Source organism: Egretta garzetta, unplaced genomic scaffold (assembly GCF_000687185.1).
Source record: "Egretta garzetta isolate BGI_Z169 unplaced genomic scaffold, ASM68718v1 scaffold779, whole genome shotgun sequence".
Lineage (NCBI taxonomy): Eukaryota > Metazoa > Chordata > Aves > Pelecaniformes > Ardeidae > Egretta > Egretta garzetta.
In genome coordinates, this window is record NW_009260792.1 from 218,093 (window position 1) to 243,773 (window position 25,681).

Sequence of the window (25,681 nt, forward strand, 5' to 3'; positions counted from 1 at the left end):
TTTTTTAACACAAGTAGGGATGGTATCAATGTTCTCCAGCAATCTTCATCACACGGTTTTTCACAGGAAGAAGAACAAAAGGTAGTACAAAAAGTACAGGTTGTCAAGGATGCTGTCACTTGGAACATATTTCTCCGGAGCTGTATCTGAAAGGGGAGATAAAAGAAAAGATACTAAAATATTTTATGTGTGTTTGAGATGAGCTCAACGCGATTCCTGTTGTTTCCCTGCTAAAACACATCACTGACTAAAGCAACATAAAGCTCAAAATGCCGTCTTTGAAAATAGTTAGACAAACACTGCTTAGAGCCTTGGTTGTTTGGTTGGTTTTTAACTTTGCTTTAGCCTGTCAAACTTGAGAACTGCCTCTCTCTCTGCCTTCTGCAGACTCTGCCTCTGCCCCCTTCCCATTTACAAGGGTTTAGGCAGCTATCGCAAGTCCTCTTCTCCTTTAGTTCTTCTGCTATAAATAGCGAGGTGTGGAGCAATGAACGCCCACAAATGCCACTGTAACAGAACGCAGCAATGCATTGAGGACTGCACGGCTTACTGAAAAAAAGAGCCAGCCGCCTTACAAACTCATCATTATTATGTGCCTGGGCATCCCACGGGCAGCCCTGCACCACAGTCACTGCTGCACAGCCCTGACTTCGCCCAGGCTGTATATATACAGGTCGCCCTTTTATATGAATATGTTTATGTCTCCTCCTTGAGGAGCAGCCTGGCGGCGGTCGGCAGGAGATCTGCAGGCTGAACTTCAACATTGCAGTAGTCGCAGCACCTGAGCAGAGCGTGGTAACCATCGCAAGAGGCACTGATGGTTACAAGCTGTTGCATCTATGGTTTACGCTCGCAGGCTGCTTTAATTTGTGCCCTACTCCATGCCAAGCCTGCCATTGCTGCCACACAGTTAAGGACAGTATTTTGCAAACAGCAAGGGGCAAATTCACTTTCCAAACATTGACTCCCTTTTTAATGACAAGACATAAGAGAGCAGGAGTTTGTACTCACACTCCACAGGCACAACACCATGCAGATAACAAGTGTCCTATTCACCTCCCTAACTGGAAAGGTCTGGTCTGAGCTAGTTGTCTGGCATCCACCTGTAGTCAGGGAAGAAAGAAAAACACTGAAGAGACTGATTGATCCAGTGCTAAAGCAGGTGCCTCAGACAAGCAGCATGAATTGCCCTCTGGAGCTTATCTCCTCCCGTTAATTATAAGGGTAGCCTGGAAAACTGGTTTAGACCAGATACTGGACTTCCAGGCAGCTTAAGTTAGATGAGCTGACTTCCAGCCCTGGTTGAAAGGAGACTACATCAGAATCCTCTCCTCTCTGCCTATAGCAGGCTTTCTGCAGTGCAGAAACTTCAGGCAAAGCCCTGGCTTAATTTAAGTCCATGGCAACACTCTAACTGGACTAGGATTTCTCCCGTCATACCTGCTTCTGATTCCAGCAGTATCATAACCTCACAAAACTACCGAGTGGGAATTGCTGCGGTAAAACCCTTGTCCAAATATTTCACAGTGTAAGAAAAGAAATCCTGCATTTGAGAGGGGTGCAAAAATTCTGTTTCAAAGCTTTTAGCAACCTTGCCTTTATTTTGTAGAATGTTATTTTGCTTACCAAAAAATAATTCCCTGATGGTTAAAGTGGCTCTTTTTTTCACCAGGTGCCATAAATAATGGGGTGAGTATTCACCAAAAACCCAAAGACTATTTGTAACACCAAAACTGGCTGTGGCAGAAATGGGGCGGCTCTGGGTTAATTCCCAAACACCAAGTTTTGACCCATTTACTCCGTGGCTTACTGGAAAAAGCTGTTGTGTAAAATCCACACAGAAATTGGGAAATCAAGAGGAAAGCTGAGAAACAACCTCAGACAAGGTACATCTCAACAAATGTGTGTGTGGGGGGGGTGGTTAACAAATCCAGGAAGGGGAGACGACAAAAGATTTCTGTGACCAAATACGAGTCTGTAGAAGGGGGTAGGCGTTTCGCAGGCAGGTAAGGGAGACAGACAGAGGTTATAGCCCTAACCGAACCCATTAGGGCTGACATCAAACAGGAAGCCTATTTAGTAGCTCTGTCAGCATTTGGCAGTAATCCAAGTGAGACAGACATGCAAATTGCCCTTTGTTGTTTTAAAATCGGCTTTCCTTTATGTTACCTTCTGTCTTGGCTGACTTTCCTACTCCTGCAGCCAGGGACTGGGTTAGCCATCAGTCCTCACCCCAGCTATGGCACCGCTGCCCATCACGCACCTTCGCAGTATCGTGGGAGCTGCGCTGGAGCTGCAGGTGGGATGCAGACCTCCAGAGGAGCGTCTAGAGGGTCCTCGTCGCTGGCCTGCTGCAGCACACTCCTCGGGTCACCCAGATTTTTGAGGGCACGAGCAGAGTTTGCATCAAGCCTCAATACACTGTGCAGGGCGTGCCTCAGAAGAAAAGGGATGAGAAAGTCAGCCAACTACAAAGAAATTTTTCTGTTAATATATGTGGGTATATATAAGCACATAAAAAATCCATATTGTATACATATATTCTTGCGTAGCTGGAAGGATCAAAAAGGATCATTTTACCCACAATTTTACGAAAGGTAAGTAACATCTCATTCTGCCTCAGCACTTACTTTGCCCACCAATTTCAACCTGCCTCTACTCCCCCCCACCCCCATTCAGAGTAACTGGACAAGCTTCAAACATTAATGATTCAGTGCTCAAAACAGCCTTGCAAAGGGCAAAATAATGTCAGCCCCGTCTTGTTGTGGCAGAGACGAAGTCACACATGGGTTGCCCATAGTTACCGAGACGACCTGGAGGGTATCTGTGGTTTGAACCTCTCAGTCCGTCATTTTCCCATGCCTAGGTGGCCAGAGTACCCTCTCTGTAGGAAAGCTGCTAGTCAGGATATGTAACTGGGGCTTTGCTGAGCTTTGAGCGCAAACCAGTCAGAGGCATGCATTGCTGCAAATGAAGGGAAACTATTCTTTCCTATTAATGTCTCTGCGCTGCTAACCTCATGCATTCAAAAGTCATAAATTGTCTCTACTACAGTTTCCAAGGAATACTACTGGCCAAAAAAAAAAAAAAAAACCCAAAACATTCTGAAATTTGAAGTCTTATGAATGCTTGTTTCTTTTTATTTAACTCTGAGTTTGTGAGACCACAGGGTGCACTCAGGTCAAGTTATCAAGGGTTTCTGAGGTACCATGAGAACTATAAACCTGTGCTTTTAAAAATGAAATATGAGATATGCCCCCAGAATCTGGGACTTCAAGAAAAAAAAAACAACAACAAATATCATGAGACTCCATTAAAGCAGGTGCTGACAACACTGTGACCCAGAAGTGACATGGAGGAGTCAGCACTATTCCTAGGTATGGCAAAACTCTCATTGTTAACTTTTTAAATGCCTTCTAGGACAATCTGGGACCAAATTAATTGCTGACATAAGTACTTTCACCTGAATAAGGTGAAAACTCACCTGGATAAGAAATTTCACCAGGCTCGTCTATGAAAAACTTTGGTCCTGGGTGTTTTTTCTCTGTCCATTTGAGTAGAGCACAGGCAATTTTCATATCAGCAGGGCCTCTTTTCTGAAAAAAAAAGGAGACGCCAGATTTTGGAAACAAAATTATTACTTGCAACTGTGACAGATACCATGGTGATGCTTACAAGAATTTTTCCTATTAAGCTTTAGCAAGTGCTAGTGCCACAATAAATAACCTTTCATATATGAAGGCTTCAGAAGGAGCAAATAAGGAATAATGAAAGCAATTCTAGAAGAAGTTTAAAAAAGGATTATATCACTTCAAACTTAAACCAATAATGTAATAGAAAAAAAAGTAGCTGAACTATATGGAATTACTTACCAGGGTATCCTCATTCTTAATCTATAATTTATATGCACATTTATTTTACATTTCTGTAAAAATAATTAGATGTACTTGGATTCCAAATGAAAAATATCAGATTATATATAAGGCAGCACAGAAGCATCTGAGGTTGCATAACACTCCCAGTAAGATGCCTATGAATCTTTCTGATACCCAGTAGTCAATAGGGGATTTTCCTCACAATTTCCTGTACAACTGAGGCTTTAAACCCCCTTTCACTGAGAAATTTAACATCGCATGGACAGGAACAAAGAATTTTGAAGGTGGAAAAATATGTAAAGTCAACCTAAGTGTTTTCTGTACAGATGAAATGTGCATGCAGCTGAGTTTACAGAAGGATTTCATAATATTGAGACCTACAGAGATCAAAAGTAATAATAAGGAGTCTCTCAGAGTCTGTGGTGCCATAAAAAGATTGTGCATTCATGAGAAATTTACATTCTGTTTGTTGACATCTTGTAGATTGAGCTATGCCAGAGGGATATAAATCAATGAAGATGCTGCTGTAGTATTTGAGTCCATTACTAATACTGTCCAGTATATTTTTATAAGAATAAGTTTTTAAAAAGTGAAAAACATATTTAATTTTTAAAATTCTTTAAGACAAGTTCCATTTCCTCCTGTGCACATACATATAGTTTATATAATCTGAAATTTCTCTATTTTCAGCTAGTACTATTCAGGCATAGATATGTAAATAAATATAATAAATTTTCACTACTGAATATGAAGAAATCCTGTTAGGATGGCAACTCTATAACCAGAATCTGTAACTATTGCTAGAATTTCCCTATACAAGAACACAGGTTCCCTGTCCCTGGGTATTTCCCTGGCAGTCCTTTAATCTCCTTTCTAAGCAGTCAACATTTCAATCTAAGCACTGCATTCCAAGGCTGAGATAGAAAAACAAGGATAAGCCATGCAGTGTTATGTTATGTTCCAGGAAAATATTCGCTATTCCAACAAGCTATAGTTCTACAGTGAAGATACAAGTTGGGACTGAAAGAAAGAAAAGGAAAGTATACTCAAAACATGCAAAAGGAAAAGTATAAAATATTCCTGGGCTAACATGCTAGGTTGCTATGCATCGGGGGGAATTCCCACTGATATATGTACAGAAACAAGTATCTAAATCCTTTTGAAGTTAACTTTAGGATTCACGAAGCAACTACCAAAGTCAGCAGCTAAGATGTCCTCAGTCTACAGTAATGTTTACAGAAAGAAAAGAAAAAAAAGAAGAGAAGAGAAAGGAAAAGAAAGGAAAAGAGAAGAAAAGAGAAGAAAAGAGAAGAAAAGAGAAGAGAAGAGAAGAGAAGAAAAGAAAAGAAAAGAAAAGAAAAGAAAAGAAAAGAAAAGAAAAGAAAAGAAAAGAAAAGAAAAGAAAAGAAAAGAAAAGAAAAGAAAAGAAAAGAAAAGAAAAGAAAAGAAAAGAAAAGAAAAGAAAAGAAAAAAAAAAAAAAAAAAAAAAAAAGGGGGGGGGGGGGAGAAAAAGAGAGAAACCTGAAAACAGTGACTACTGGATGCTTGTATCCAACAGAGTAAAGAATGAGTTCATGTAATAAAGCAGTGTAAAGAGTGTAAAGGTTTTCAGTTCTGGAAAGGCACACTTGGAGGATTTAAGTAAACAAGAGTTCAGTCCTAAGGCAGAACTTTAATGGAAATCAAGGAGGACCTGGCATGTAGAAGGCTTACAAAAACAAGAAGCTAACAGGAAAAAATGGAAGAGAGCATTAAAATCCACCACATTTTCCAACTCCACTGTGGTTAAGATCTGCTGGACTTACATGAAAAAAAGAAGGAATATGGAGAATAAACTATCAGATGGACCAAATAATTATAGAAGGGTTAAAAAAATTATTATATAAGACATGGGAAAGCAAATCAACAAAAATATAGTAATTTAGTCAGATAATTGTGTAGAACAAACAGACCTGAGAAGTAAAATAGCAGACTTGATCAGAAAAATAAAAAAAGACTTTTAAAAATACACAGGGTGAGGGGGACGATATACTGCAGAGAAAGAGGCCCGCAAATACAGAAGGCCAAACAATAAATGCATATAAATTTCCAAGAAGATATTTCTTTAGAAATATATATCTATATTTAAATATATATATTTAGAAATATTTCTTTAGAAAATTAAAAGAAAACTTAATTATTAAAATGGTTGCAAAGCTTTCTGAAGCATACTTTGAGCACCACTGCCTTATATGAAAGAGAGTTAAGGATGCAGCAGGTCTCAGACAAAATCAGGAAAGTTTCAGACAGGCCAGTAGGGAAAAATAGGGTGATTTTCTACTCATATGCAGAAGCACAGAAGTAGACATGTGGAACACAAAACACTATATTGCCTGCGTCATCGCTTGTTATTAAAAAAAGCATGGCTCTATTAAAGTCAATGGAGCTGCAGCAGTTTAAAACAACAGAGTTTTACTCCCTGCATAGCTGTATGGTTGAAAGGTTCCCTTACATTGAAGGAAAACACATTTCTCCCTCATAGACCGTTGAAGGAACATTTCCAGCATAACCTATCTTCATAAAAAGACCTCCATGGAAAGTGGAGAAACTTAGTCGTAACTGATGAAAAGAGGTTCTCCCTTCAGGGGAGTACCTTGAGAATGCATGCAAATACATGTTTCTCTTTTATTCTCTTTTATTTTTGAGACATCTTCTTTTAAAGTTTTTAGGGTAGGACATAAACATATCGCAGGTAGGCCATGGTCCCAAGCCCTGGGCAGTAGTTCAGCTAACTCCAGAAGACCCCATGAAGCACAAACTGTACCAGATCCATCAAGCAAGGCTCAGTTACAAAAAAGATAGGGGACCACAGCTCTGATGAATATTTCTTCCCTGGATCTTGCTTGCAGAGACACACTGGGAATCCTGCTGGGCAAGTAAGAGAAAAAATGTCCCATGAAAGTGGCACAAGACTTCCATGAAAATAACTCACTGAGTAAAAGTATTCCAAAATCGAATCTAATAACATTGCATAGAAAAATCTATTCTACCAGTCTGGAATTCAAAGTATCATAAAGCTAGGGAACTGTGCAAGCAACATTAAACAAGACAAGCAAAATGTAATCCAGAGCACTTGTAACAAAAGCGTAGAATAAGGAATGGGAGAATAAAAGTGTGAAGGCAGCCTAATGCTTCCACAATTAATAGATCTACTTAAAAAAAAAATCAATTCAGTGCAAAGTTAGAAAGATGTCAGGAAGGAGCAATTATTCATGGCTAATTACTTTTTAGAGGATGATGACAATGGGTTAGTTTCCTCTAGTATTGATGAAGAAAAACCTCTGGGGAAATCATTTGCAAAGGTTACCAAGGATATGAATTATTCTCTGGTATGTATGAAGTACAAGAATATGAAAGAATGAGTAAAATACTAGTGTAGTGAAGGTCATCAAGACAACTCAGCTAATAGCATAAATTACCACTTTAGAGATTCAAACATGCCATCAATATGTCTAATAATGAATGATCTCCTGGAAGGGATGATTTGTTATGAACTGTTCAGATACTCACCAGAAAGAAGACTTTAAAATAATTTGCTTCAAGAGAATATAGCAAAAGACAAAATTACAGATTTCAGCCTGTAGTTGTCCCTGTGAGTAAATTAGGGGGGAAAAAAGCCCTTTGCACAGGACTGTACTGAGGTCCGTTCTCTTCCTGTAAGGTGGGATTATGCAGCACATCCTCTGGTCTTCCATTCACTTCCCTGTCCCTCTCCAGAACAGCTACCATGGTCTTCTCCATTTTATCGTTTCTCTCTTTTGGGCTCTCTTTTATCCATATCTGTGGCTTCATTATCATCTTCCTCTTCAATGTATCCATTCACAACCATCTTGGCTATGCTAGTCTCTGAGATAGCAGCAGCTTTATCTCCTGGAAAATTATCCTGTCTCACAACCCCCCTATCCCCGTGGACTTGCCATCCTAATTTGCTCACAGCCCTTATTAGTTGTTCACATCCCTTCTCCAAGTGCCCTATAACATTTGAAAATCTGATTAGAGTCCATAGCACTCATTATAAATTCTTCTTCTCATCCCTCCTCCCTTTAAGCTGCGACATCACCACCTCCACCATTTAGCCTGTCCATTATACTGCTCTGTACCCATTTCTGTGGAGTTCTCCCTTCATGTTTTCATCTATTCTCATCCTGACTTTAGTAAGTAGGATAGCCACACATACCGCTGTCACATTCATATGCAACCTCCATACATAGCTGAGGGGCTAGATATTAACTATATTAGCTACCAGTTCCTCTATAACTGCTAGTCTGACTATGCAATTAGGCAGAAATTCCTAGACTCTAGGTAATGAACATACATGAAGCCTGCATACATTATGAGATGTTACCAAATTGTCGGCTATTCTATTAGAAGACAAAAGAAAGTTGGGTTTAATCAGCCTCAGCATGGATTTAACTAAAAAACACCAGGCTTACTATCAACTGCACAGAATTATGTTATGAGACAGTATGTAAAAAAACCCTGTGAGCATGTGATACTGTTCTAAATGAAGGGATTAATATTCAAATTATAAGGTATGAAAATAAACAAAAGGCCTAGCCTGCCATTTTCATACATTTTGATCTTCAGTGCTATTTATCTTGCAATAAGTAGTTCACCTCCAGACATGACTTATATGTCATCCATTCTTTCCAAAACTACTTTGCTGCAAGGGAGGCCTCATCCCTCCCATGGTAACAAAAAAGAAGAAGAGCTTATGATGAAGAAACAGGCCAGCAATAAAGCCAGGGAAAGGAGCCTGACCCACCTTTGAAAGCCATCACTGCAGAGACGTCTGAGGGCAAGGAGACTGCGACTGCCTGCCAGGCAGCATGGGGAAACGAGAGTGTTTCATGAACAGCTCACCTACCCTGGCAGCTAATAAAATCAGTAGAGTTAAACTGGCATAAAAGTAGCATGGGGAGAACCAGACCTTTGCAGTAGAAATAAAATTGTGTTCAACTTGATGAAAGCTGATACCTTTCTTGTCATCTAAAATCATGGCCTCCTTAGGGCTAGCCTGGGTGCAAAGGGCAGAAAAGTTTTTTTGCAAATATTTCCTCTACAAACAATCAGAATCAAACACCGGTGAGTGAAAAGGTTGATGTTTGAGCATAATTTCAAAGGTGAAACTTGCTTTCCTGGTAACAGAGATCAAAGACTGCATTTTTCTGCCTTTTGAATCTGGTCTGATCACTGGTTCCTGGGCAAACAATGCTGGAATGATGCAAAGAGGAACCAGCCTTGCAGAGCAGTCATCATTGCAATGCTTTTGAAGACAACTAGCATTTAATATTGTAAAAACATAAAGAACTAGTAGGAAGATTAATAATAAGGTGGTAAGTACAGAAGTGAAACTTCTTTATGCAAGTACAGATTTTAAATAATCTCATTTGTATTAATTTTCTTTTATTTCCTCTGAAACACTGCACTATTACTCTCTAAGAATATTGCTTGTTCTCTTTTGATTGGCAGTCATTTAAAAAGGAAGGAAATAAAGAAGGAAGGAGAGAGAGAGAAAGGAAGAGAAAGACAGAGAGAGAAAGAAGGAAGAAAGAAAATCCTCCTCGCGTGTGTATGTACGTGTGTTTGCAGAGCCATTTGGACTTCATTAGGTACGTTCATTAGGTTCATTAGGCGAAAGTGTCATGCTCCTAAAAGGAAAAATAATAGATTTTAGCATATCTAGACCATCTATTAAAATGGTATCAAAAGTTATAAATTCCAAAGCACAATGTTTGACAGTAAGCTGTCACAGAAGCAATAGATTCATTATAAAAATGCTAGAAGTGCATGCATCTCATTGACTGTTTATCATTAACTGCACGGGTTGCTGATAGGAAATGTCTAGCTATAATTTATATTTCTGATGACTCTCAAATCTATTACTCACCTTTCTCCAGTTTTATAGCTCCTCTGGACAGAATAGAAATTGAAGAGGCAGAGTAGGATCTGGAGGGGAATTTTCTGTTGTTACTGTTCTCTATTATCTCATCCCTCCAGCCTGAGCTGTCCCTCACATGTGATCAGACCTGCACTGCCCAAGTGTTTCTCAGAAAATAAGGTTTAAAAATAAAAAATAAAAGGGAGACATTTAACTACATCTCCATTCCAAGTCTTGCAGCAATTTGACTCTAACAATTAAACACATTATGGGTAAAACCTTAAAGGTGCAGTCAGTTGTGGCACTGGGAAAATCTCTATTAAGGGTAACAGGAGTTTTAAGAGTATAAAGAACTGAAAATGAGTCTCTGGGAAAATAAAGGAAATAACTTTGTGAAATATTCATTAAACCGAAGACTTGTTTGTGCCAAGGTATGGATTCAAGAAATCTTAACTTACAAAAAAAAATCCTTATATCTATAGAAATGTCACAAAAGAATCAAGGCTAAAACACGCATATTAATCCATTCCAATTAAAAATTAGGGTTTAAAGTTCATATAGTTGTATACATAACTTTATCTTTTTTTTTTGTTTTAAGTCTTGTAGACGTTGGATCAATTAACCTACCTAGTAATTGCAAAAGACTTCAGTGAAGTTACAAAAGGAAGGGTTTATTCTGTTCCCGTTAAAACTGGTACACGTTTGTACAGATCAGCTTTAGAAAGCTACTAGAGAAATGGAGCTTGTTAGCCCTCCTCCATGCAGCAGCATCTAAGCCCAAGCTCTGGAAGCACAGGCTTGCTATGCAATTTTTCATGGCAGACTTTATTTCTCTTTTATTGACTACACCTATTGCATTTCTTCCTTTTACAGCACTTCCACAAATGTTAGAAAGAGGACAGGCAGTAATAGCAGAGCTAAGAAGAATATTTTTCATGTGAATACTGGGTTCTGATGTAGCACAACTTAGCAAAAGAAACCTGCATTCTCTGATTTTCCCAGAGGGGGAAAGGGAAACAATTCTCCTCGCCTCAAACCCCCCATGTAATCTGTTCCAAAAATTAATCCCTGAAAGAAATCCCAGAATGTTCATTACATGATCAACATTCAATAATGCATTTTTATACAAGAGGTTCATAACAGTTCATGTAAAAACAATGTATGATGAAATCTCAGCAGGTATCTACCGTAACATGTGCCCTTGTTCTGTGAAGGACAGGGTCAGTGCAGTTCTGCCTCTGTGCAAGATTGAAGCTGTATTTTTGCAGTGTGCAAATTCAAATATTGAATATTTTGTTTAAGAAGTTACAGTTTAGATAAGCATCTCCTGGCAGATCTAACCCAGAATGCTGGATTTTACCTTGGAGAAAGTCAAGTGAGACTAGAGCTGAAGTTTAAACACATATGCTTATTTCTAGAAAAAACTATCTATGCAAAAGATTGTATCTCTTCCCTGCAATATGATATTATCAAATCTAACAAAAGATCTGATGTAACCGAGGAAATTTTAGTTACGAAGTCACTTTCTTATATCTAATACTGTCATCAGAAGAGATTTTTTGTAAGACAGCATGTTATCCTGAAAATCTTCTATCTTCCCATAACTAGAATAATAAGTGAAACTTTCACTCGTACCGATAGCTTTACTGTGATCTGATGGATGGGAAGGAGGGATCAGGTGGATAAGCAAGACGTGTTATACAACTGAAATGCCCTAGTAATGAAGATGCAAATGTTAAATTACACTATAACTGCCTAAATCAAAGCTATTTTCTTTACAATATAAGAAAGGTTTAAGTGAATGTCAAATATGAAAATAACGAGGTAGGAAAATTATTATTCAAAAATTGTGTGATGGCAGATTAAATCACATACCATAGTCAAGAAGAAATTCATCCTCAGTAGGTTGTGTCCAGGTTGCCACCACTAACATTAAAGGTCTGAAAGCTGTGTTACATCTGGAGCTGAGACGTATAAAAATGATATGAGTATTTTCCCGTCTCCTGTAACTTACGGACATTTGAAAAACAGCCCTATTATTTGTACTTGCAGAACATGGTGATTATATCATTTCTTCTGTTGTTTGTATCACATCCTACCTGAAGGCAAATAAAGCCCACGGGACTTCAGCCAAAAGCCCACACACAAAGGAAGATCATCCACGGACTTGAGGCAGGACTTTATGCAGTGTGAAACATGAGTGCGTGATATGCAGAAACCTGAAGAGGAAATTAAACTACTTTTATGGAGAAATTTAAAAGAGGACCCTGGCCATGTGAAGAGAGAACACTTCAGATCAGAAAAAGACATAAAACGAATTGGAGTGAGGAAGGAGGAAAAGGGAAAGGGTGCCAGGGAAACCGATGAAAAGAACCAGCCAGGTGCATAAGGGTCCTGTGATACCTGATAGGAAAAACTAATTATGTGATGTCATTAGGCTGGACAGAAATAGGTGGAAGCAAGTAGCTGCAAAGGAAGATGAAAACATTGGACTGTCATTCGTGACGTGGGACTGGAGCAGCAGCTAAAGGGCTTTGGAAAGAGATAGCCAGCAGTGCTTTGACCTGGTAGGGCTGGCAGGCACAGGGTGCTCCAAGAACAGCTCCAGGATTGGGCAGAATTTTTTTAAGTGAAGAACCTTTACCTTTCTGGTTATTGCATCAGCCTGTCAAAACCACCTCCTGACCTCCAAGGATAGGTGAGGCCCTATCAGAAGTGCTAAGCTCCTGTTCAGCACCCTCACTTGGTCCATAAAAAATTTGGCTTAGATCTATTTTTGCTGCTCTCATCCTTGCATATATGTCTTACCTACTTCATACCACTGTAGAGAATAAGAGATCAGTCCTTTACTTTCTCATAAAATATTTTGAAAATTCAGGTTTTCATTCTGATACAAAAAGAAAACAGTTTTCAAAGCCCTGACATTTTTCACAAAACAGTATGCAGAGGATTTTGTCAGCCTGGAGCCTCTGTGCTGGATAGAAAAGTGGTGTTTATTAGTGTTGTTGGGAAAAAAGAAGATGGCTTCAGGTGCAAGGCAGAATTGGGTATCGTTCCCAGAGGCCTGGCTCGAGTTTCATCTTGGGTAATTGGACATTTTCTGAGGACATTTTTTTTTTCTTTTCATCAGAGCAGATCCTATTACAATGACACTCAGGAAAAAAAAAATCTGTCCAGGTCACTGCGTTTTGCAGGACTAATCATTACAAATCACTACCACCCCTATATCCAATAGACTATCCAGTCTGCCTGTGAATACCTGCCACAGAGCCCAGTGCAATGCCACTGTAAATTCACCTCCTCCACAAAATACAGTTTTCCTCTCTAACCTGCAGGGAAATAGCAGAATTGCCAGACAATCAAAATACAGGTTTTTGAAAAGGTCAAAGGATTCCAGCAAAATATTATATTTCATGTAGCGCACAAACCATGAAAATGTTGCTATTTTATTATTGAGGAAAAAATTATAACAAAAACAGAAACTGACAACATACTTTTTTCAGATTTGGGACAAAGAATGCAGCAAAAACAGAAACAGGCAACAGACTATCATTGTCTGAATATTGGGGGGAGGGCGGGGGGGGGAGGCAGTTTATAGTCATTCTGTCTTATGTAGAAGCCTTTAAACAACCTGAATCTTTAGTTATCTGGCAAAACTTACTCTTTGTTCCATGGCAGGAACAAAGAGCCAACACATGGGAAAAAATGCAACTTGCTGTCCCAGATCCCATTCAAGTACAAATGAAACCAATTAACCAATACTTTTATTTTTTTTTATCTCCTTCATATTGCTGGGGCACCAAGGCTACTAGGCTAACTTATTCCTATATAGCTCCTGCCATAGCAGTAATGCACTCCACAAGGCATCAAGCCTGTTAATCAGAAGAGCTTTCAGAGCCTCCTTAGTTCTAACAGTTTTATTGCAGGTAAGTAAGCAGCTGAAACGGCATAAGTTCAGGAGCTGCAGTAACTCAAATGGCCAATCTGGAGTAGGAGAAAATTGAATGCACAATTCTCAGCAGCTTTGTCTCGATGGGGAGAATGGAATTATTCTTCAAGTATTACTGTGTGCCAGAAGAAAGCATTATTTAGGACTGACTATCAAATGTCTAATTGCAGCACTGAACCAAATAATTTGAAATGATAGCTATCTAAAGCCAAATTGTAAAGTGAATAGTGAACAAAACAATAAATAATAAAATTACACTTACTATATGTGATTGCTCATTGAATCAGATTGCCAGTCATAATAAAAGCCAAAAGTAACAATCAGCCTCATTACTTCACAAAAGAGGAAACACCATTTACTATTTCTAACTCTCATTATCAACATATACTATGAAAACAACATGGTAAATCTGCTTTAGATTGAACTGGACCTAACCTTAACCTTATTCCTTTCTTATTCCTAAGGGTGGGGTTTTTTCATACTTTAAAGTTGGCTTCATCACTATATTGATTGTGCCTGTAATTCTTTGGTCTCTCACAATACTGGTTGCTTTCACTCAGAAAACAGGATGCAAAGCGCTCCCAAAAGGAAGGAGAAAAGGAGTGTCACCTGGGGTCAGGGAAGGTGCTCTCTGTTTGTTCTGGTAGATGAAACTGCATGTCTCCAGTAAGATTCCCCGCAGGGACTTGGATGGGATACAGATATTCAGCTGCTATTTGCAATACATATATGTCTGTCTCTCTACATAAATATATGTGTGTGTGTGTGTATGTGTATGTGTGTGTATACACATAAGGAACCCAAAGTCTGTCTGAGTTTGAGAGTCATCCTTCATTTGCGTTAGGTTTGAAAATGCCCAATTCTAATGCCGCACAAAATAAATAGACTGGAGATACAGTTCTCACTTTGCAGCATGTGCAAATGGAATGCAAGCTTATTTACGCCTTTCCAGTACAGCAGCAGGGTAACTTGTAAGAGGATAATTTTGCATTTTGCTGTCTGAGGGTTTTTTCTGTATAATTTGTTAGTATGTGTGGCAACTGACATTCCAGGCACTGCGAGTCTATTCCTTTCCACTGTTACAAGCAATGTCAGAGGAGGTTCATGTGTACCTTTTCCTGTTCTCACTGCATTATTTATCAAATGAATATGAAATCAAAATGTTGATGCACAGAACAATATGTTAAACACTTTAATGTGCAGTGCCAGCTTAACCTCGTCAACCTTCCCCATGGGTCAAAGTTCAGTTTCCTACTGCTTTAACCAGTATTTACCAGTCTTTATTGCCCTACTCTATTTTTTTTTTTTTAAGCTTTCCCATCTTTTTTTTTTCCCCCCTACCCTTCATGTTCAGCCAAAAAAACCATCCACGTAAGCCCTTGGTCGTACATTTTATTTTATAGCTAAAGACAACCATACCCAAGAGATTTCAGCACATAGGCCCTTGCTCCCACAAACCTAGAGGCAGGTTGAATCTATAATTTACTTCTAACCTTGCCTGAACACTGTGTTTTTTAATGAAGTGCTTTCTCTAACTCCCTAATATTTATCTACCTATTTCTTGACATCTCATATCTACTACTGACTTAGTTTCACATTCAGGTTACTTTCTGAGCAGGTCAGCACCAATTACCTGTCAGGACTAGGATAACAAGTTTACAAGGATTTAATGGACACCTTAACTGAACAAATCACATTCTCACTACACTAAGCATACCCTACAACCAGGCTTTTCAAAGTGGTCTGAGGGCATTAGGTTCTCATATCATACAGGTTTAAAAACCTATCCCAATCATGAGTTCAGCAACCTGGATTTCTCTAGTGGTTGTTGTGCAATTCCTCTTTCTCATCTGACCCTACTTTACTGATTCCTTGTACCACCAAAGTGAAAATTCATGAGGACCAGGGCCTCACTGTCACAGTTTGTGGGGGAAAACAGAAAAAGGAGTCACTGACCCAAAGACTACATTGCAGATGGCAGCTGCATTCAAAGCCCCAAAAGAGGGCTAGGAAAATGTGTAAGAGAGTTGATCATCATTATAGGCAATGATTTCAGATGATTTGCCTAACGATGCGTGTGTTTTGGGTGCTTCAAGGCAAATTAAGAATGAGGAGGAGAAAAAAATGCCCACTATATATTTCTCTGCAAAGTAAGTATCCATTCCCCACTGTACCTGTTAGATTTATTTTAGCCTGAAGTTACTTCCTCCAAACAAAAGTTCATAAAAGCTCCTTTGTGTAGACTTTCCCAAATTGCAGATTTTTTTTCCATTCTATCCAAATATAGAATGAGTGAATTATCACCATCATGTAAATTTTACATTTAGCTTACAGAGCTAAATTTGGTTTGTCTGGCTTTGGCCCTTTCTGTGCTAATGCAAATAAGCTTTCATTTTCTCCATACTGCTTGGACAACTGCACACCGAAGACCACCTGATACCATGTTGTTGGCATTCAGACAATACTGAGAAGTTCAGACAATACTGCTGTTATTTTCACTAGGTGAACCTATTCCTCTTTAGATTCCAGGACTCAGTGAGATCTAATTATTATTGGCATAAATTTTGCCTGTGAAATCCCAAGATGCATGTCATATAAAATTGCCAGTGCCACAAAAAGGCACTGACAAAAAGGAAATTAGGATAAACCAATTAGAACTGAATGTTAGATTGCAAATTATTTGGGAGAAGGAACAAAGAGAGCTTTGATCATGTATTGCTTTGATAGGGACCTAAGGACAGATATGGGCTCAGCTTGGACACATTAGCACTATGCCAGTGGCTTTTATGGAGTTATGTTCATTGACACCAGTTAAGGAGCTACCACTACATACTTCCTAGCCCAAATTTTAGGTATATTTGCATTTTAGATGCTTTTAAATGTGCTGCTGCCTGTGTATGCTAAAGGCAGTCCTTTCATCATCTGACTACAGATAAAAGCAAACAAATATAGGGAAAAAATAACTACATACAAATGGCCTTAGAAAACATGGATAGAAAAAACCAAGGGGAATTCATTGCACTAGCCAGGTTTCAAAATTATTCATTAAACAGCTACCACTTGTCCTGTCACTGACTATCAGTCTGGAAATGGATAATGTTCTAAATGTGTCTGCTTTCATCACATGTTCTCCCGCTATCACAGTTGGTAACATTAGCTATGCACAGGAAGCATTTTGCAGTCTCTCATAGCTATCTTATCAATACCACCACAAAACTAAGGAAATAGATGGGGAAAAAAATAATCACAGCAGTCTACGGTTATAGTTGAAAGCATAATGCTTCTGTCTAGCAGACAAAAATGTTTGCCCTATAATCCTACATGACTATAGAAAACAGAACTTTAATAATCAGGTTGAGACTTGCCATTTAAGTTTACAGCAGAAAGTCTGTCATATTTGTTGTTAACATTCTGAATAATCCTTAAAAACAGTAATCTGTTTATCATTTATCTTTTAATATAGCATTATTATTTCAGGAAAGCATGCAACGAGGCTGAAATGGCCTTATTCCAACAACAACAACAAAATCAATCCCTTTCTACAAATTTGATATAGGCAGGCTGTGTACTATTTGAAAAAGTTCACTGAACCATGAAGACTGGCATTTGCACCATAAAATTCAAGCTTTATTTGATGAAGTTATTGAACATTGCATTTACCTCAACTAAGGTTTAAAGCAATCATACATATTTTTACTGTCCTCTCAAGAAGGAGGCTTTGAGTATGAAGCAAATCAGATTGCTACTTCTGGGAATTTCAAAGGGATCTGAAGAGGGATGCAGAAAAGATGCATGGTGTTTAATGAAAAATATCTGTTCAGTTCAATTATGATACTAGAGGCTCAGCACTCCAAAAAAAGGAGAATAAAAAAAGATAAAAAAGACATAGTGCAATAATAACATGAAAGAATTTTGTTCTCTAGCTTTCTGATTAAAAGTGTATTTTCATGTCAGCTTTAGCAGAAATTATGTACAAAACCTGTTTGTAACAGAGTCTGTTTTAATTTGTCAAAGGTTTACATTGTATAACTCGATCACATTAATTGCAAGGATTGCCTCCTCTATTGTTTCACTCTACTCTTGAAAGGCAAACAGGGAGAATCCAGTTCCTGCAGTACCACCAGGTGTGACAAGTTGTTTTCTTTAAACCAACACCTGGCTAGTTGTTTTCTTTAGACCAGCACCTGGCTATCAAAACTTAGTGGTAACTAGCCTAAGTGGGACCTTGCTGGAGTACAATATTTTTATTACTGTCAGTCCAAACATTGGAGGCATCAGTTCAGGGACCAAATTCAGAAGCTCAGGAGACATGTCTTCCTCATATGGCCACTCAACATTGACACCAACCTGACTGAGACAGCAGGTAAGTGGTTTAGAGATGATATTCCCCTGTATCAAGCAGAGTGTCATATAAAAGACTCATCTCTCAGACGGTTACAAATAAGCTTATATTAATCGAGTCTTGCATAGGTTTAAATTCAACACAGTACATCAGGGCACAACAAGGTCAATGTGCCTTCCAACACCCTGCTCAATAGCAAATTAAGCATATTTAGACAGAACATGCCTAACGCTCTCTGACAGCAATGAACAAACATCACCAGTTCTGTGGCAACTTTTTATTCAATAATCTGGTCATTTTAGCAATCACACAGAAGCCTAGTTTTAATTTGCCACGCAGCCAGAGGAGATTCTGAGTCAACTCTTTCTTCTACCTTCTACAAGTCTGTTCTAACCACCAAGTGACACAGCAGGCTGGGAAGGTCTGGGACCATTTGCCTTTCCCCTTGCCCACAATGACCCAACAGACACCTAAGAAGGATTCCAGAGATCTAAATGGAGTAAAACATAAACCGAGAGTGAAAGTCTAATATAGAGACATGCAATAGATAGGAACTCCTTGTCTCCACTTCCTCTAATGTGCCATATTATATAAAATATTGGATTTTTAAGCAGAGCCCAAAACTCAAGACTCCTCCTCTGTATTCAAAACTCTTAAGGAGGCATTTGAGTGCTAGCAAGATCCCAGCACCCCTGTTAATAACTGGGCCTCTGGGAATTATCACAATAAAGAAGCAATAATTAATTACACAGCAATACATTTTACTTTTAAGGGTGACAGATCTTTTGAAGTGATTTTTATGAACAGAAGAAGTAAGGAACAAGAGAAGGTTTTGGTAGTTTCGTAGTCCTCAGAGCTGAACGGTTCACTAGAAGACACTGTAGTCCTAAAAAGACTTTCACAACCTGCTTCTGTGGGACCCAAGCAAGCAGACAGAAACATCACTCTTACTCAGAGGCTTTGTCCACTCTGCTGAGAAAAAGAGGACTGAGCCTGAGTGTCCACCTTATTGCCCTCACTGCTTAGCTGCTAGTCATTCCTTGGCACTGCACCACGACAACTAACCCCAGGAGGGATTTTCTACTAAGGGGATTAGTCCTCAGTAGCATTGACAGGAACTGGTCAATGACACCTGACTGCTAGGCCAGAAGTCAGTCCCTGACCCTCTTTTGTGCCTGTCGATGTACCCAAGTAGTACCCATCAGTGATGGTGAGAACAGAGTCCTGTGTCGCTGGAGTAGTGCAGCAATGGCAACTTTCCAGGTGAGTGAGGGAGTGTGAATGAGAAGACTCCAGACAACTAACAAGAATGAATTAGGTGACAGAAGGAGGTTCAATACAAAAATCAGTAAGTAAATAAATGGAGCTGCCTGGAAACAAAGCTGTACATTTGATGGCCTACATTGTAAAGTATCAGACCTGTATCACACCCTCCTCCAGATCCAATACATTGAATAAAGTGTTCCTTCTAGCTCTGATCACTAAGTAATCAGCTGACAGAAGTAAGCAAATGCAGAAACAGCTCATGACCACACGTACTTTGGGACTCTGAGCTAATTTTCTACCTTTAAAGCTTACAGAATATGGTGATGTCCCTAAAAAAAAAAAAAAGTTTGTTTTCTGACTGCAACCCATTGGAGAAACAGTGCTTTGATGTTGCTGTTCCACCATGAATTTAAAGGATATGGATAATTTACAACCTTGATTAACAATCTCAGAGCTGCAATAGCTCATCCTCTTCACATCCCATCCTTTTTATTGAATATGCTTAAGTATTCATGAACACATGATGGTAATCTTGTTAACACTATGAAAAGCAATGACATCCTCATTATGAACTGCTTGAAAATGCTCATGATCCTTTCACCAGAATGAGCTTTGTACAATTAGAAGCCTGAAAAAGTCACAGGTGCGCAACACACAAGGTGATAAAATTGCAATTGTAAGATACAATGGCATTGTAATGTCCGGGACAGTAGATTTTGCAGGTACTGACAGAGGGCAGGACACATTAGTGCTCCTTGTAATATCAGTTTCTCTTAGGTGCCGTGCAACTGCATCTTACTCACGTATTCAGGCTGAAAACAATCACAGATTCAGGGGCAGGTAGGTACTTCCATTGAAATCTGATAGACTGGAGCTATTTATGGTTCCTTGCCTTTCTCATTATGGTGATAAAATTTTTGCTTCCTGGACTGTCATAGTTTAACCTGGCAGGCAGCTAAACACTACACAGCCAATCGCTCATTCCCCCCGCAGTGGGATGGTGGAGAGAACTGGGAAAAAAACCGTAAAACTCATGGGTTGAGATAAGGACAATTTAATAGGATAGAAAAGGAAGGGAAAAGAATAATAATGCTAAAAGACTATGCAAAACGAGTGATACACAATGCAATAGCTCACCACCAGTTTGGGTCAACTGTCCTGGTTGTGTCCCCTCCCAGTTTCTTGTGCACCTCCAGCCTCCTCACTGGCAGGGCAGTATGAGAAGCAGAAAAGTCTTTGACTTAGTGTAAACACTGCTCAGCAACAACTGAAACATCAGTGTGTTACCAACATTATTCTCATCCTAAATCCAAAACACAGCACTACAGCAGATACGAGGAAGAAAATTAACTCTATCCCAGCTGAAACCAGGACACGGGATCAAAAAGGACCTTGGGATGTTTGCCCATGATCTCACTTGATTTCTCCAGAGACATATTATAACATTCATAATCTTTTTATCTTTTATTATGATTTAACAGCTTACTTTGGAAGTGGGTGTGGTGGGGGTTTTGTTATGGAAATGGCTTTTTGGCTACGGTCAACAGGAAGTTCAAGTGGAGTTGATACGCTGTCGACCCTTCTGCATACATCTTGTATCTACCACAGAGATAATCAAAAGTTTATAATAAATAGATGTCAAAAATCTTCAAATTCTACCTGAATACAAAATCTTATCAGAAAAAGGGACCTCTCCAAAGAAAGGTATACCAAGAAACGCTTGGCAATTCATTGAGTTCTGCGCAGCCCCGTACGCCCACCTCGGGACTTGCTTGTAGTCCCCTCATGCTATGAAAAAAGTAATAATATGAAGTTACCCTGATATTAAAAGAGAGCAAGATTCCTTCACAGCCTTAGGCTGCAATTCAGTTTCAGAGAAACTCAGATTCCAGGTTTTCTACATAGGAACAACACTGTTCTGGAGTTTCAAAATATTTTCTTTTCCTTTTCCTTCCTTTCATTTTCTTACCTTCTTGCATCAGATCTTTGTATTGCTGGATATTGATGAGTAGGAGAGGCTGAAGATGTATATTAAAATCTGCCACATTCCCTGCGCCTACAGCCCAAGACAACCAGAGGCTGGCCTTTAAATACACACATGTGTGCTGTCACATGCACATAGGCAGATGCATAGTAAGATAGACACAGCAAGCAAGGAGTGGATTTTAAGAAACACTGAACCCAGACAAAGTGAGTGGTTTGACATTTTGTGATGCAAGTGAGGCTCTGAGATCTGAATTCCATTTATCATTTTGGCCTTTCAAGAACTGATAGGGAAGGAGAGAATTTCAGCTACAGTTCAGCATTTCCACTTAGCCAGCTAATCAAGCCACCATTAAGTGGGATAAGTGGCAATGAAGGAAGAAAAGGTACAGCAGATGTGTCACACTCAGCCTGGAAGAGTCATATTTGACTTAAATACCTTCACTGCCCTGATGTGAAAAGGGACAGTTAGCAAAAGATTTCATTTACCTCGCTGGAGACTTTCTGTTTAACAATCTCTGCAGGCAAACCGAATGAGACAGTGATATAAAAAATGTGGTCTTTTAGAAAACTGCATCCGCTTCTCTGCTGTCAAAGAAACCTGCATAAGCATAAATGCTTCTGGAAAAAGGTGGGGACGTGGCAAACACTTCTACAAACATGTTGCATATTGCATTTTTTTGGCATTCAGCCTGCCCGGACGTACATGAGCACGTAAACCAGTGCAGAATCTGGCCCAGCACTTCCAGTAATAAAAGCATATTTTGCATTCAGGAAAGCTTTTAAGTGCATGTTTAAGGTTAAGTGTCGGATTCGTCACCCTTCCTCAGCCTGGAAGTAATTTCTAGCAACATTTGGGTGCATCTCTGCCAGTATAATCCGCTGGAGCTGGGCACATTTTTCTTCCTGTGAATGAACTATTCATATCCCCAAAAAGCAATTTCATCCATTCCAAAACAATTTATGAATTCAGCATTAATTTGACAAATAGTTTCAGCTGGGAAGGCTTTCTCAAACTTAGACTGGCATAAAAAAATACCTGAAAGAGGCACTTCCTTCCACCAGTTGTTACTAACCCAGACACAGAAAATGTGGAGTTCTTCTTAAAATGGACTCAAACCCTTAGCTTCTACCTCTAAAGAAAGGTTCCTAAACACAAAGTAAATTATCTAAAATTATAGGCTTAATATCTCTTCTTGATACCGTTCAGCTTTGCATGAACTGCTTATGAAATTCCCTGGAACGGAGGCTGGAAGCCAGGTGTCAGATCTTTTGCTGGCTCAAAGATGCTGCTGAGTGGTCTGCTGCAAACTGACATCCAAAGAAGGAAATTAAAAAAGAAGAATGAATGCTCCAGTGTACCACTACCCTCGTTCCTAAAATTGGCCTTCCTAGATATGTAGATGTTTCACGCCTTCTGTCAGGACAATCTCCGAATAGCGTAATTGAATTCTGTTATCTCCTTTGTTTCTCACATCTGTCTTCTTCTTTAGTTATTTATTTATGTTCTTTTTATCCAATCTGGTAAGCTTGGTTCCTAAAGCAAAATCTGCCATCACTAAACGTTGGGGGGGGGGGGGGAGTGTCTATTTAATCAAACAGGACTAAACAAAAAGTACAAATCTGGAGTAAGATGAGTAGTTTGCCAAGGTAGTAACAGACCCATAGATAATTGCATGATGTGGTTATTAACCATTAAATGGCCGCCTACTTCACTGCTGAGGTACCCAGCTTAATGGTCACTAATTGATTTACACAGCTAAGGTCTTTCCAGAAGGATCATCTGCATTTACTGTCCTCAGTTGCTAAATGCTGATACAGAGTGGTTCCATTAGGAAACCAACAAAATATTTTGAGTGTGAAGCTGGAATGCATTTCATAATAATTAGAGCAAGTCATGAAGGAGAGAATTTGTATTTAAGATGACTTTACCAAAACAGCAGATATTAATATATTTTAGTAACTATTTTAAAAGAAAGCTTTTCTAGTGATTCATTGGTTGGTTTGGGGTTTTTTCACAAATTTTAACTTAACCTGGAAGAACTGAGGCTCACAGAGAAAATGAGTTGAAGACATAAAAAAGTCTCTCCGATAAGTAGTAGAGAAGGAAATATTTCTTCTGAGCTAATTCAGGGTCACATTATGCCAAGCACCCACAGCAGCTGCTGTGGAGAAACTCCCTTATTAACAGGGGGTGCCGTGTCCAGAGCAGAACCTTTCCTAATCACCAGTTAGGGTTATCCCTAAGATCTTTTGCAACTTCATCTCAGGCTTAAAGTCAGCTTGCACAGGATGATTCATTCACTGAAAGTCGGTTAAAAAGAAAGTGTGGGTTTATAAATATGTCTATCCGCCGACTTATGCCTCTTCCTCTTTAAATCAAGCATCTTTTTCTATGCAAATTTGGATTTGAAGGCAAGATGCATTTCAGATGTAATAAAGCCAGCAGGCCCAGGCTCAAGAAGTTTCTCAGGTGAAGAAACCAAATCTGCTTATTCAAAGAAAAAAGTCTTATCCTGCAGTGTCAGAGTAATATGTTCTTCAAGTCCTGACCATTATGCATTCCATTTATACCACTTCTTTAATCAAAGCTGAACCTGGTGAATTGCAAATAAGAACGAAAACATTAAATGTGAAAGGCCAACTTGCTCATCTATATTTTTTGTCAAAATGACAGTTTTAAAATTACATAGGTAAAATACTTCACTAAATAGGGTTATAAATGTGTAATTCATCATGGCAGAACATTTTTATGCGTTTTAAAACTACTCTTTTATTTTAAGAGGTGAGGACGCAAAATGGTAGGCTCATTCTTCATCTTTTCATTTTGCAGTTTATTTTTGACATGGCAAAGATGCAGTGCGGTTGGAAAAGCTCTTGGAATGGTATTTGTACCCTTCTCCTTCTAAGTTGTTGCTTACCGGAGAGCATATTTCAAAGGTGAAGGTAAGTTCCCACCCTGGTTAGTGTATGTACATACACACCACAAGCCTTCTATTAGATAAAATCCTCATTGCTTCACCAAGGCCATATATCGTTAAAATAGGGGCACTCTATTCCCCAGCACCCCCCCAATCCTCTAGTAAGGTATTGTTTAGCTGAAGCGGGAGGATCAGGTTTCTATCCCGCTATTTATGGGAATTCCTGAGTAATCGGTCTGCAGCATAGTGTCAGCTGTATGGTTCCCCAGTGGCCGTGGATTTGTTACCCCGTTAAACACGAATCACTGGGAAAACTTAGAGGAAAAGGTAAGCATTAAAGCTGAAGAAATAAGGCAAATGCTTTACTAGAAACTCCCATTGCTTCACTGTAATTTGCCTGAAATCCTTGTTCTTCATTGCAAGTGTGATTTCACATACTGAGATTGCAACAAAGGATTAAGATAAAACTCCTGGCACAGAGTCGGGGAAGAATAACATCTTTGCAAGGTCATATAGAGAAGAAGATCACTGCATCCAGGTAGTCTGCTGCATATGATGTTTTTGAGAGGCTGGCAAGAACAGAGCTTGAGGCAGGATGAGGAACTGTCACAGAGAGAAAGAAAGAAGAAAGGAAAATGTGATCTGACTCCTGTTACATCCTGGGGAGATTGTCTCCAAATTCCACACCGGGACTGGGTCAACCACAAAGACACTGACCCAGAATAACGTACCTCAGGTCTAACATTAACCCCAGCACCTCGTGGGTCGTAGTTCAGAGCATTTCACCTGTGTGATTGTGAACATCTGTCAGGGAAGCAATTTCTTCCTCCCATTAAGTTCCCTGGGTGTGAGATTGAGGCCAACCATGCAGACCTGAGCAACAAAGTTAACCAACTGCTGCACTTTGATTTCAAGAGTTTTCAGTTGTATATTCAGTCCCCAGATGGGGTAACCTCACTCCCAGAGGGCATTTACCAAAAAAATCGCAGGTACAAAAAGATTGGGAATCTTCAAGCCCCTTGCCACACAATTAGAGGGAGATGATCTCAGTTCTTCTTCTTTGAACCCTCTGCAGGAAGGCATGATGGCCAGGTCTCTGAGGAACCTACTGCCATTCCTGAGTCACCCAGTAACTTGCTGGTGACCACACTCCTTGCCTCAGTTTCCCCTTAGTCAGTATTTGATCATAGGAGTGGTTTCCATTTCCCTGTGGAAGCAACCTTAGGCTGGACAGGCAATCTCAGGTGGGCAGGATTTTCACTTTAGGCAGCAAGAGTTTTCAAAGTAAATGGGTTGACATCACATGTTTTATTATGAAAGGAAAACAAAAATATTTTTTGTGTGTTTTCTGATGCTTTTTTACTTACCTCTGGTAAAAAAGCAAAACAAGCTGCAACGAGGGAGTTGCATAAACCCATAATTTGG